This window comes from Pristiophorus japonicus, chromosome 18 (assembly GCF_044704955.1).
Source record: "Pristiophorus japonicus isolate sPriJap1 chromosome 18, sPriJap1.hap1, whole genome shotgun sequence".
Classification (NCBI taxonomy): Eukaryota; Metazoa; Chordata; class Chondrichthyes; family Pristiophoridae; genus Pristiophorus; species Pristiophorus japonicus.
The window spans coordinates 30,859,054-30,869,565 of record NC_091994.1 but is presented as its reverse complement, the minus strand read 5'-3'; positions in this window follow the sequence as shown (position 1 = coordinate 30,869,565).

The window sequence follows — 10,512 nt, the reverse complement described above, 5'->3', positions numbered from 1 at the left end:
AGGGGCGTCATGAGCCAGGTGGCGAGGCCGTACCCTTTGTCTCGAGTAGCCAGCTGTGCCCTTCTGGCTGCTGCTGAAACATGGCAGATATAACGCTCTCACGTAGGATGAACACATCATGGGTGCCCCCAGGGTACCTCACATCATGATGCAATGCATGTCATCATACACAAGCTGCACATTAATGGAGTGGAAGCCTTTTCTGTTCCTGTACATCTCGGAATCCTCCAAAGGTGCTCGCGAGGTGATGTGGGTACAATCAATGCAGCCCTGTACCTTTGGGAAGCCAGTAATCCTGGAGAAGCCCACATTGCCTGGGCGGTCATGGAGAACTTTATGTAGTCATTCCTCGGGGAATATAGTGCAGCAGTCACCTGCCAAATGCAGACATGTGTTGCATGTTGAGAAATGGCGCACACATCCCCAGTTGGAACGAGCCAGATGCATAGAATGAAAGTGCAGCTGTAACCTTCACTTCAACTGACAAAGCAGTCCTCCTGACACTTCTCGGTTGCAGGTCTGCTTTTATTAACTCACAGATCTTAGTTACAACTTCCTTGCGGAAACGCAGCCTTTTGACACAGGATGCACCACTCAGGTGCAGGTACGAATGCCTATCTCGATATACCCGACATGGGTAAGGCCTCTGCCCATCACCCTACGTGCTCTGAGGTTTCTCATGCGATGACGTCAAATCAATTGTCTCCTCTGCAGCACCATCATGCAGAAGGCTTGCACGAGGTATGGCATTGTCAGTGTTGCCCCCATGATTAAATTTTACCTTTGCAAGAAGCTCAAAATGGCAGGCAGGCAGGACAAGGTTCTTTGTTCTTTCTCCCCGCAAGGTCTATTTGGACCACACCCAGGTCTGAGCTGGCGCAGTGATCGGGAACTTCCCCCCCCGCCACCCCCCCCCCCCCCCCCCCCCAACAACCCGGGCTACACTTGATGCGTAGTGTAGGCTTCTGATGCTTTCTGTATGCCTTCCACAGCCTCCCCCTGCCTCCGCAACCCCCGGGCTTCATTTGACGGGTTGTGCATGCTTCTGATGCCTTGTACAGCCTCCCACCCCAGGCTTCTTTTGAAGCCGAGCCCCTGTGTCCGGGCTAGTAGCAGATTCTGCCGGTCGACGCTCCGACCCTCGAGCCCTGTTTGCAGACGTTCGGTGGTGGCGTGTCAGTTTAAAAAGAAAATGAAAACTTACAGAATTCCATCAAATTTCCATTTACAGCGTTTTAAGGTAAAAAAAAATTAAGCTATATTATGCATATTTAAGTGTTTTTTGTTCCCTCCAAAACCGCATAAAAACAATAGCATCTTTCTGCACCCATTTTTCAATGTGTGCTGATTTTTCTTAACTCACCAGAAGGTTTTCCGGGAGTGGTCACGCACACCTGGTCTAGGAGAATTTTCTTTTGGCCAAACTTACATAATTGAGAAAAATTGGCGCAGATATCAGGTTATCCCCCCCCCCACCCCCCTATTGATTGGGGAAACTTGTATTTTTCAACTTAGGCCAAAAAAAGCGCGCACCAAAAAAACGGTGAAAATCACTGGGGAAAATTGAGCCCATTGTTCTTAAAGGGACATCACTCTTGTAAAGCTATTAAGACAAAATTACCACTTTGGTGATATTGGGCTGTGAGCTGGAGGAGTAGGGGGCGATTCTAACCATACTCACTCAGCAAAAATCTGGCGGGTGGCCAGTTAAAATTGCCCAGGCTCTTATCTGACCGAAAGCTGCCATGATCGCAGCATTTGCAATTTTAATGTGCTCTCCTGAGCAGGAAGCAAGGACACGGGCCCAAAGTCAACAGGTCCTTCTTTACATATGCATGTTGCAGCCTGATGACATCGAGACCCGACTGTAATTTTAACTCCAGCCTTAGTGGGGAATCCACCGGATGTTAAAATCGGGGCCTCCCAGCAATTAATTTTATTCTATTCAATTCTTGTGTTTTTTTACTAGAATTCAATGGCCAACACAAATGTGGATAGGGGGATAAGACAGCATCCTTGTTGAAAGGAGAATGCAGTAGAGTCATGCCCATTGGTATATATTATGAATATGGTGCTGCATTTTCACCTTAGTGTGGGGTGGAGGGAATGGGGCTGGGGGGAGCATGTAAAGGGTCACTATCCCGAAAGTTTCATCAGCGTGCTCTGCAGTCTTGTTTTAACTTAAGTACTCCAATTGAGTGAACCATGCGGGTTCCCAGCCAATTAACTGGAGCGGGTCTGATGACATCATGGAGCGTTGACTTCAGCTCGCCTATTTAAAAGGGCAGTGGACAGATGAGAGTTGAAGGTTGTTGGAGATGGTCCAGAGATGGCTCTGAGTTAGCTGTTGCTGTGAGATAGAATAATTAGTTTGACTGTGAATATTTAACCATTTCTAAGCAAAGATGCAGGCTCACTGCCAAAAGGCTTTGCCCAGGTTTAGTGATTCCTCCCTGGAAATCCTGCTCCAGGGAGTGAGAGCCTACAGGGAGGTCATCTTCCTTGGTGATGGGAGGAAGAGGCCAACAGCTAAAACAAAAAGCGCATGGCTGAAGGTCGCCAAGGAATTAGGCAGCAGGACTGTTGTCAGCCGCTCCTGGATTCAGTGCAGGAAGCAATTTAATGACCTCATGAGGACAGGAAAGGTGAGTGCAATGCCACATCCTGATGTGTGTGTCACTCAAACCCCATCGCTCTGCCTTCCCAAGCCTACTCTTGCACATTACTCCTCACACTAGCTTACCTTGCAGGTGCATCCATTCCTTACTGTCTATTCACCACTGACACTCACCCTCATCCTAATGGAATCATAGAATCATAAAATGTAACAGCACAGAAGGAGGCCATTTGGCAATGTCATGCCACTCCCTCATAGTCACACTTTTATAAGGAGATAAATTGGTGAGGCCACACCTAGAATACTGTGTACAGTTCTGGTCTCCTTACCAAAGGAAAGACATACTTGCCTTAGAGGGCCTGGGTCACAGTGGCATGAAAGTGGCATGTAATTCAAACTCACACACTATCGCTGGGCACGAAATGCTGCGCAGTCGGCTTTTGCACAATGTCGTTGTCAGCGGCGTTATCAGCAGTGGCAAAACAGCATCGCGAGAGAGGGAGGCCGGGGATTCTACAGTGGTGTTTTCCCGCACTTCTCACCACACTTCCTGTCTGTGTGAGAGGTGCAGCGCTGTGCGGTTGGTGTCCTGGTTTCCAATTCTCAGTGCTCAGTGCTCTGATTTACCCCTGACTATGGCTTCAAGGGGACCATCAAGCAGTGGTAGTGGTACCAGGTGTAAGCATGTGTCGTTATCCATACAGCAAAAGGTGGAATTTATTGTGTTCCTAACACAGATGAGACTGCACACAGGGAAGTTAAAGTAACACTAACCTCAGTCTTTATTAAGACACTCCAGAGTGAGGAGCAGGCCTTAGGGGCCGGCTTATAATACAGTGCTCCCAAGGGATGCTGGGATCCCTTAGTACTTCAGGGGATGCGCTCCCTGGTGGTGGAACATGGGAGTGCATGCTTTACAGATACACAACAGAATTGTTGAAGACATTGGACCTGGGCACAGCGGTACGGGCCTTGTCTGAGTTTTACAATATTGGTTCATTAACAGTGTATGACATTAAGAAACAAAAGGATAAGATCCTTAAGTTTTTTGCTAACAGTGAAAGTAAGAGAAGTATGGCCTCTCGTAAAACATTGAGGGAAGGAAAAAGTATTGAATTAGAAAGTGCTCCATTACAGTGGTTTAGGCTTTGTCGGAATGATGGGGTTAGCATTTCTGGCGAGATGATGATGGCGCAAGCGAAAATATTCCACAAAGAATTTAACCTCCAGCATGAATGTGAATATTCTCAAGGATGGCTGCAGAAATTTAAAACCAGGCATGGTATATTACTCTACATTGTGTTTGCGGTGAAAAAAGAAGTGCAGATCACGAAGCAGCAGCTAAATTCGTTGCTGAATTTTCACAGTTAATTGCAAAGGAGAAGTTATCCCCAGAGCAGGTAGACAATGCCGATGAAACTGCTCTCTATTGGCTTTGTCTGCCTAGAAAAACCTGAACAACAGATGCTGAGGAGGCACCAACTGGAATGAAGGACTCAAAGGACAGGCTAACTGTCCTTGGTTGCAGCACTGCTGCAGGTATGCACAAGTGCAAGCTCATGGTCATTGAGAAAAGAGTGAAGCCAAGGGCATTAACGGGGTGAAAATATTCCCATTGATAAAGCATGGCAACAAGAAAGGCTGGATAACCACTAAACAATGGCCCAGAAATCCCGGTCGACTGCTTCCCGTGGGCGATCGAGGGAAATAATTTAAAAAGATGCGCTCCTACCTGTTCCTGCTGCGCCCATGTGAGTTCCCAGTCCTGAGGCCTCCACTGACTGCGCGTCGGAGCGCGTGCATGTCTGGACGTGCGCAGGACTGGAGCTGCAGTCACATGGCTCTGGGCAGCCAATCCAGGGAAAGTAAGATCTCATTCATAATAATAGGAACTCCGTAAGTTGGAGTTCCCATTATTTTGAATGGGAAAAAGCCTCCAAAACACACAAAACTCCAATTAAAAAAAAAAAGAAAAAATACACCACATATTTTTATAAATTTAAATTAAAGTTATTTATGTATTATAAAAAAAATATTTTTCCAATTTTTTAAAACATTTTTAAAATTAAGCTTTAAAATAAACTTACCATAGTGGGGAGGGTTTTGAACAATAACATTTGTTTTCTAAATTTTATTTTATACTGTTTTTGTATATTTTACCACTCTTACGCCTGTAAAATAGGCTATGCGCCTGCTTTTATCAGGCATAAGAGTTTTCAGGACATCCGCTGGACATTCGCATGGGCAAGATATGGGTAAATACCACAATCTTGCCCATGCAAATGTCCAACTTGACAGATTGGAAAAGCCAGTTTTCAGTGCATGCACATTGTGTGCTGAAAACCAGCTTTTACGATGCCTTAAGCGTCGGCAGCAGTCGGGAGCAGCGTCGAGGAGGTCCGTTGGTGAGGCCTATAAAAGGCACAGCAGGGAGTCCGGGGCCCAGCGTCGGCGGCAGTCGGGAGCAGCGTCGAGGAGGTGTGTGGAGAGGCCTATAAAAGGCGAGCTGGTGCAGCTACAGGGAGAAGGCAAAAAAGAAGTAGAAAGAAACAGAAAAGTGATGTTACAGCCAAGGGGGTAAGTGATTGGTGAGTAGTTTTTCTTTTTTCTCTTCTATAACAGTGAGTAAACTTTAGCATTGTTGCTTATCTAAGGGTTAAGTCATGGCAGGACAGCTCTGTCACGTGTTATGCTCCTCCTGTACCATGTGGGAACTCAGGGACGACACCAGTGTTCCTGACGACTATGTGTGCGGGAAGTATATCCGCCTCCAGCTCCTGACGGACCGCGGTTGCAGAGTTGGAGCTGAGGGTGGATTCACTCTGGAGCATCCACGATGCTGAGAATGACATGAGTAGCACGTGTAGCGAGTTGGTCGTACCGCAGGGAAAGGGTCCACAGCCAGATAGGGAATGGAAGACCAGCAGGAAGAGCAGTGCAAGGAAGGTAGTGCAGGGGTCCCCTGTGGTCATCCCCCTGCAAAACAGATACACTGCTTTGGGTACTGTTGGGGGGGATGACTCATCAGAGGAGGGCAGCAGCAGCCAAGTTCATGGCACCGTGGCTGGCTCTGTTGCACAGGAGGGCAGGAAAAAGAGTGGGAGAGCGATAGTGATAGGGTATTCAATTGTAAGGGGAATAGATAGGCGTTTCTGCAGCCGCAACCGAGACTCCAGGATGGTATGTTGCCTCCCTGTTGCAAGGGTCAAGGATGTCTCGGAGCGGGTGCAGGACATTCTAAAAAGGGAGGGAGAACAGCCAGTTGTCATGGTGCACATTGGTACCAACGACATAGGTAAAAAAAGGGATGAGGTCCTACGAAACGAATTTAAGGAGCTAGGAGCTAAATTAAAAAGTAGGACCTCAAAAGTAGTAATCTTGGGATTGCTACCAGTGCCACGTGCTAGTCAGAGTAGGAATCGCAGGATAGCGCAGATGAATACGTGGCTTGAGCAGTGGTGCAGCAGGGAGGGATTCAAATTCATGGGGCATTGGAACCGGTTCTGGGGGAGGTGGGACCAGTACAAACCGGACAGTCTGCACCTAGGCAGGACCGGAACCAATGTCCTAGGGGGATTGTTTGCTAGTGCTGTTAGGGAGGAGTTAAACTAATATGGCATGGGGATGGGAACCAATGCAGGGAGACAGAGGGAAACAAAAAGGAGACAAAAGCAAAAGACAGAAAGGAGATGAGGAAAGGTGGAGGGCAGAGAAACCCAAGGCAAAGAACAAAAAGGGCCACTGTACAGCAAAATTCTAAAAGGACAAAGGGTGTTAAAAAAACAAGCCTGAAGGCTTTGTGCCTTAATGCAAGGAGTATCCGTAATAAGGTGGATGAATTAACTGTGCAAATAGATGTTAACAAATATGATGTGATTGGGATTACAGAGACGTGGCTCCAGGATGATCAGGGAACTCAACATCCAGGCGTATTCAACATTCAGGAAGGATAGAATAAAAGGAAAAGGAGGTGGGGTAGCATTGCTGGTTAAGGAGGAGATTAATGCAATCGTTAGGAAGGACATTAGCTTGGATGATGTGGAATCTATATGGGTAGAGCTGCAGAACACCAAAGGGCAAAAAACGTTAGTGGGAGTTGTGTACAGACCTCCAAACAGTAGTAGTGATGTTGGGGAGGGCATCAAACAGGAAATTAGGGGTGCATGCAATAAAGGTGCAGCAGTTATAATGGGTGACTTTAATATGCACATAGATTGGGCTAACCAAACTGGAAGCAATACGGCGGAGGAGGATTTCCTGGAGTGCATAAGGGATGGTTTTCTAGACCAATATGTCGAGGAACCAACTAGGGGGGAGGCCATCTTAGACTGGGTGTTATGTAATGAGAGAGGATTAATTGGCAATCTCGTTGTGCGAGGCCCCTTGGGGAAGAGTGAGCATAATATGGTGGAATTCTGCATTAGGATGGAGAATGAAACAGTTAATTCAGAGACCATGGTCCAGAACTTAAAGAAGGGTAACTTTGAAGGTATGAGGCGTGAATTGGCTAGGATAGATTGGCGAATGATACTGAAGGGGTTGACTGTGGATGGGCAATGGCAGACATTTAGAGACCGCATGGATGAACTACAACAATTGTACATTCCTGTCTGGCGTAAAAATAAAAAAGGGAAGGTGGCTCAACCGTGGCTATCAAGGGAAATCAGGGATAGTATTAAAGCCAAGGAAGTGGCATACAAATTGGCCAGAAATAGCAGCGAACCCGGGGACTGGGAGAAATTTAGAACTCAGCAGAGGAGGACAAAAGGTTTGATTAGGGCAGGGAAAATGGAGTACGAGAAGAAGCTTGCAGGGAACATTAAGACGGATTGCAAAAGTTTCTATAGATATGTAAAGAGAAAACGGTTAGTAAAGACTAACATAGGTCCCCTGCAGTCAGAATCAGGGGAAGTCATAACGGGGAACAAAGAAATGGCGGACCAATTGAACAAGTACTTTGGTTCGGTATTCACTAAGGAGGACACAAACAACCTTCCAGATATAAAAGGGGTCAGAGGGTCTAGTAAGGAGGAGGAACTGAGGGAAATCCTTATTAGTCGGGAAATTGTGTTGGGGAAATTGATGGGATTGAAGGCCGATAAATCCCCAGGGCCTGATGGACTGCATCCCAGAGTACTTAAGGAGGTGGCCTTGGAAATAGCGGATGCATTGACAGTCATTTTCCAACTTTCCATTGACTCTCGATCAGTTCCTATGGAGTGGAGGGTAGCCAATGTAACCCCACTTTTTAAAAAAGGAGGGAGAGAGAAAGCAGGGAATTATAGACCGGTCAGCCTGACATCGGTAGTGGGTAAAATGATGGAATCAATTATTAAGGATGTCATGGCAGTGCATTTGGAAAGAGGTGACATGATAGGTCCAAGTCAGCATGGATTTGTGAAAGGGAAATCATGCTTGACAAATCTTCTGGAATTTTTTGAGGATGTTTCCAGTAGAGTGGACAAGGGAGAACCAGTTGATGTGGTATATTTGGACTTTCAGAAGGCTTTCGACAAGGTCCCACACAAGAGATTAATGTGCAAAGTTAAAGCACATGGGATTGGGGGTAGTGTGCTGACATGGATTGAGAACTGGTTGTCAGACAGGAAGCAAAGAGTAGGAGTAAATGGGGACTTTTCAGAATGGCAGGCAGTGACTAGTGGGGTACCGCAAGGTTCTATGCTGGGGCCCCAGCTGTTTACACTGTACATTAATGATTTAGACGAGGGGATTAAATGTAGTATCTCCAAATTTGCGGATTACACTAAGTTGGGTGGCAGTGTGAGCTGCGAGGAGGATGCTATGAGGCTGCAGAGCGACTTGGATAGGTTAGGTGAGTGGGCAAATGCATGGCAGATGAAGTATAATGTGGATAAATGTGAGGTTATCCACTTTGGTGGTAAAAACAGAGAGACAGACTATTATCTGAATGGTGACAGATTAAGAAAAGGGGAGGTGCAACGAGACCTGGGTGTCATGGTACATCAGTCATTGAAGGTTGGCATGCAGGTACAGCAGGTGGTTAAGAAAGCAAATGGCATGTTGGCCTTCATAGATTTGAGTACAGGAGCAGGGAGGTGTTGCTACAGTAGTACAGGGCCTTGGTGAGGCCACACCTGGAGTATTATGTGCAGTTTTGGTCTCCTAACCTGAGGAAGGACATTCTTGCTATTGAGGGAGTGCAGCGAAGGTTCACCAGAATGATTCCCAGGATGGCGGGACTGACCTCAAGAAAGACTGAATCAACTGGGCTTGTATTCACTGGAGTTCAGAAGAATGAGAGGGGACCTCATAGAAACGTTTAAAATTCTGATGGGGTTAGACAGGTTCGATGCATGAAGAATGTTCCCAATGTTGGGGAAGTCCAGAACCAGGGGACACAGTCTAAGGATAAGGGGTAAGCTATTTAGGACCGAGATGAGGAGGAATTTCTTCACCCAGAGAGTGGTGAACCTGTGGAATTCTCTACCACAGAAAGTTGTTGAGGCCAATTCACTAAATATATTCAAAAAGGAGTTAGATGAAGTCCTTACTACTAGGGGGATCAAGAGGTATGGCGAGAAAGCAGGAATGGGGTACTGAAGTTGCATGTTCAGCCATGAACTCATTGAATGGCGGTGCAGGGTAGAAGGGCCGAATGGCCTACTCCTGCACCTATTTTCGATGTTTCTATGTTTCCTGTGGTGTATTCTTTCTATTGGTGTTTTGGGTATTTGGGGGGGATTTCTCAATCATAATAATGGGAACTCCAATTTATGGAGTTCCCATTATTATGAATGAGAAAATACTGTACCTTGATTGACTGCCCAGAGCCATGTGACTGCAGCTCCAGCTCTACAGACGTCCCGATGTGCACGCGCTCCAACACGCAGTGAGTGGAGGCCTCAGGACCGGGATCTCTCGTGCGCGCAGCAGGTGCAGGTAAGTGCACATCTTTTTTTCCTTTTTCAGTCAATCGCTCGCGGGCAGCAGCTGACTGGAATTTATAGGCCAATGTGGTGGGACTGTATTCACCCTCTAACTGTACCTCTCTTATTCAGCCTTGTGATCAGGGTATCTTAAGATCCTTGAAGTGCAAGTACCGCTGTGAATTTATGCAAAGATTGCTACTGTCAGTTAATGCTGGGAAGTCCGTGAAAATATTCCAGAAAGATTTTAACATGAAGGCTGTGATTTGGACTCCCTGCTAAAGTCTGGGAGAAATTAAGTCCATCTACTTTAAAAAATGGATGGCACAAGCTGTGGCCAGCCTTAATGTTTGAGGACAGTCCTGATGTGGATGGTGGGGCCGAGTTCACCAGATTTTGCACGTGTCAAGACAAACAAATTATTTGTGAATTGCTGAATTATGGCACCAGTGCAGAGATGTCCGACAACTCTGCAGTGCTTGATGTGACTAAGGATTTGGAAGGGGAAAATTTACAAGACTGGATGGATGTTGACAAAGGTGCACCAATTGTGAATCAACTTACTGATTAAGAGATTGTGCAAATGGTACAGCAGGGACAAAATAAAGATGATGAAGCTAGTGATGATGAAGCTGATAGTGAGGGTGAAGTTAAAGAAAGAATTTCCATTGATAAGTGTATTCAGATGGCCACAGATAGCAAGACTGGAGCAAAGATGTTTAATTTTGGAGCAAGAAATCATGATACAAGACCAGCCATTAAAGAAATAGATGAGGCAAGTCAAGCTGCAAGATTGGTTCAAAAAGACTAAAGGTCCAGATGTCGCCACAACCAAGACCCCAGATGTCACCACAGCCGAGACCTCAGATGTAACTGGGATGTAATTTGAGTTAGTTACCAATTATTTTTTTGTGGCTTGGTGTCAAATTTATCTGTTTTATCTTGTTGCACTGTTGTTGATCGCCTTGTGATGTTTTACAATGCTAA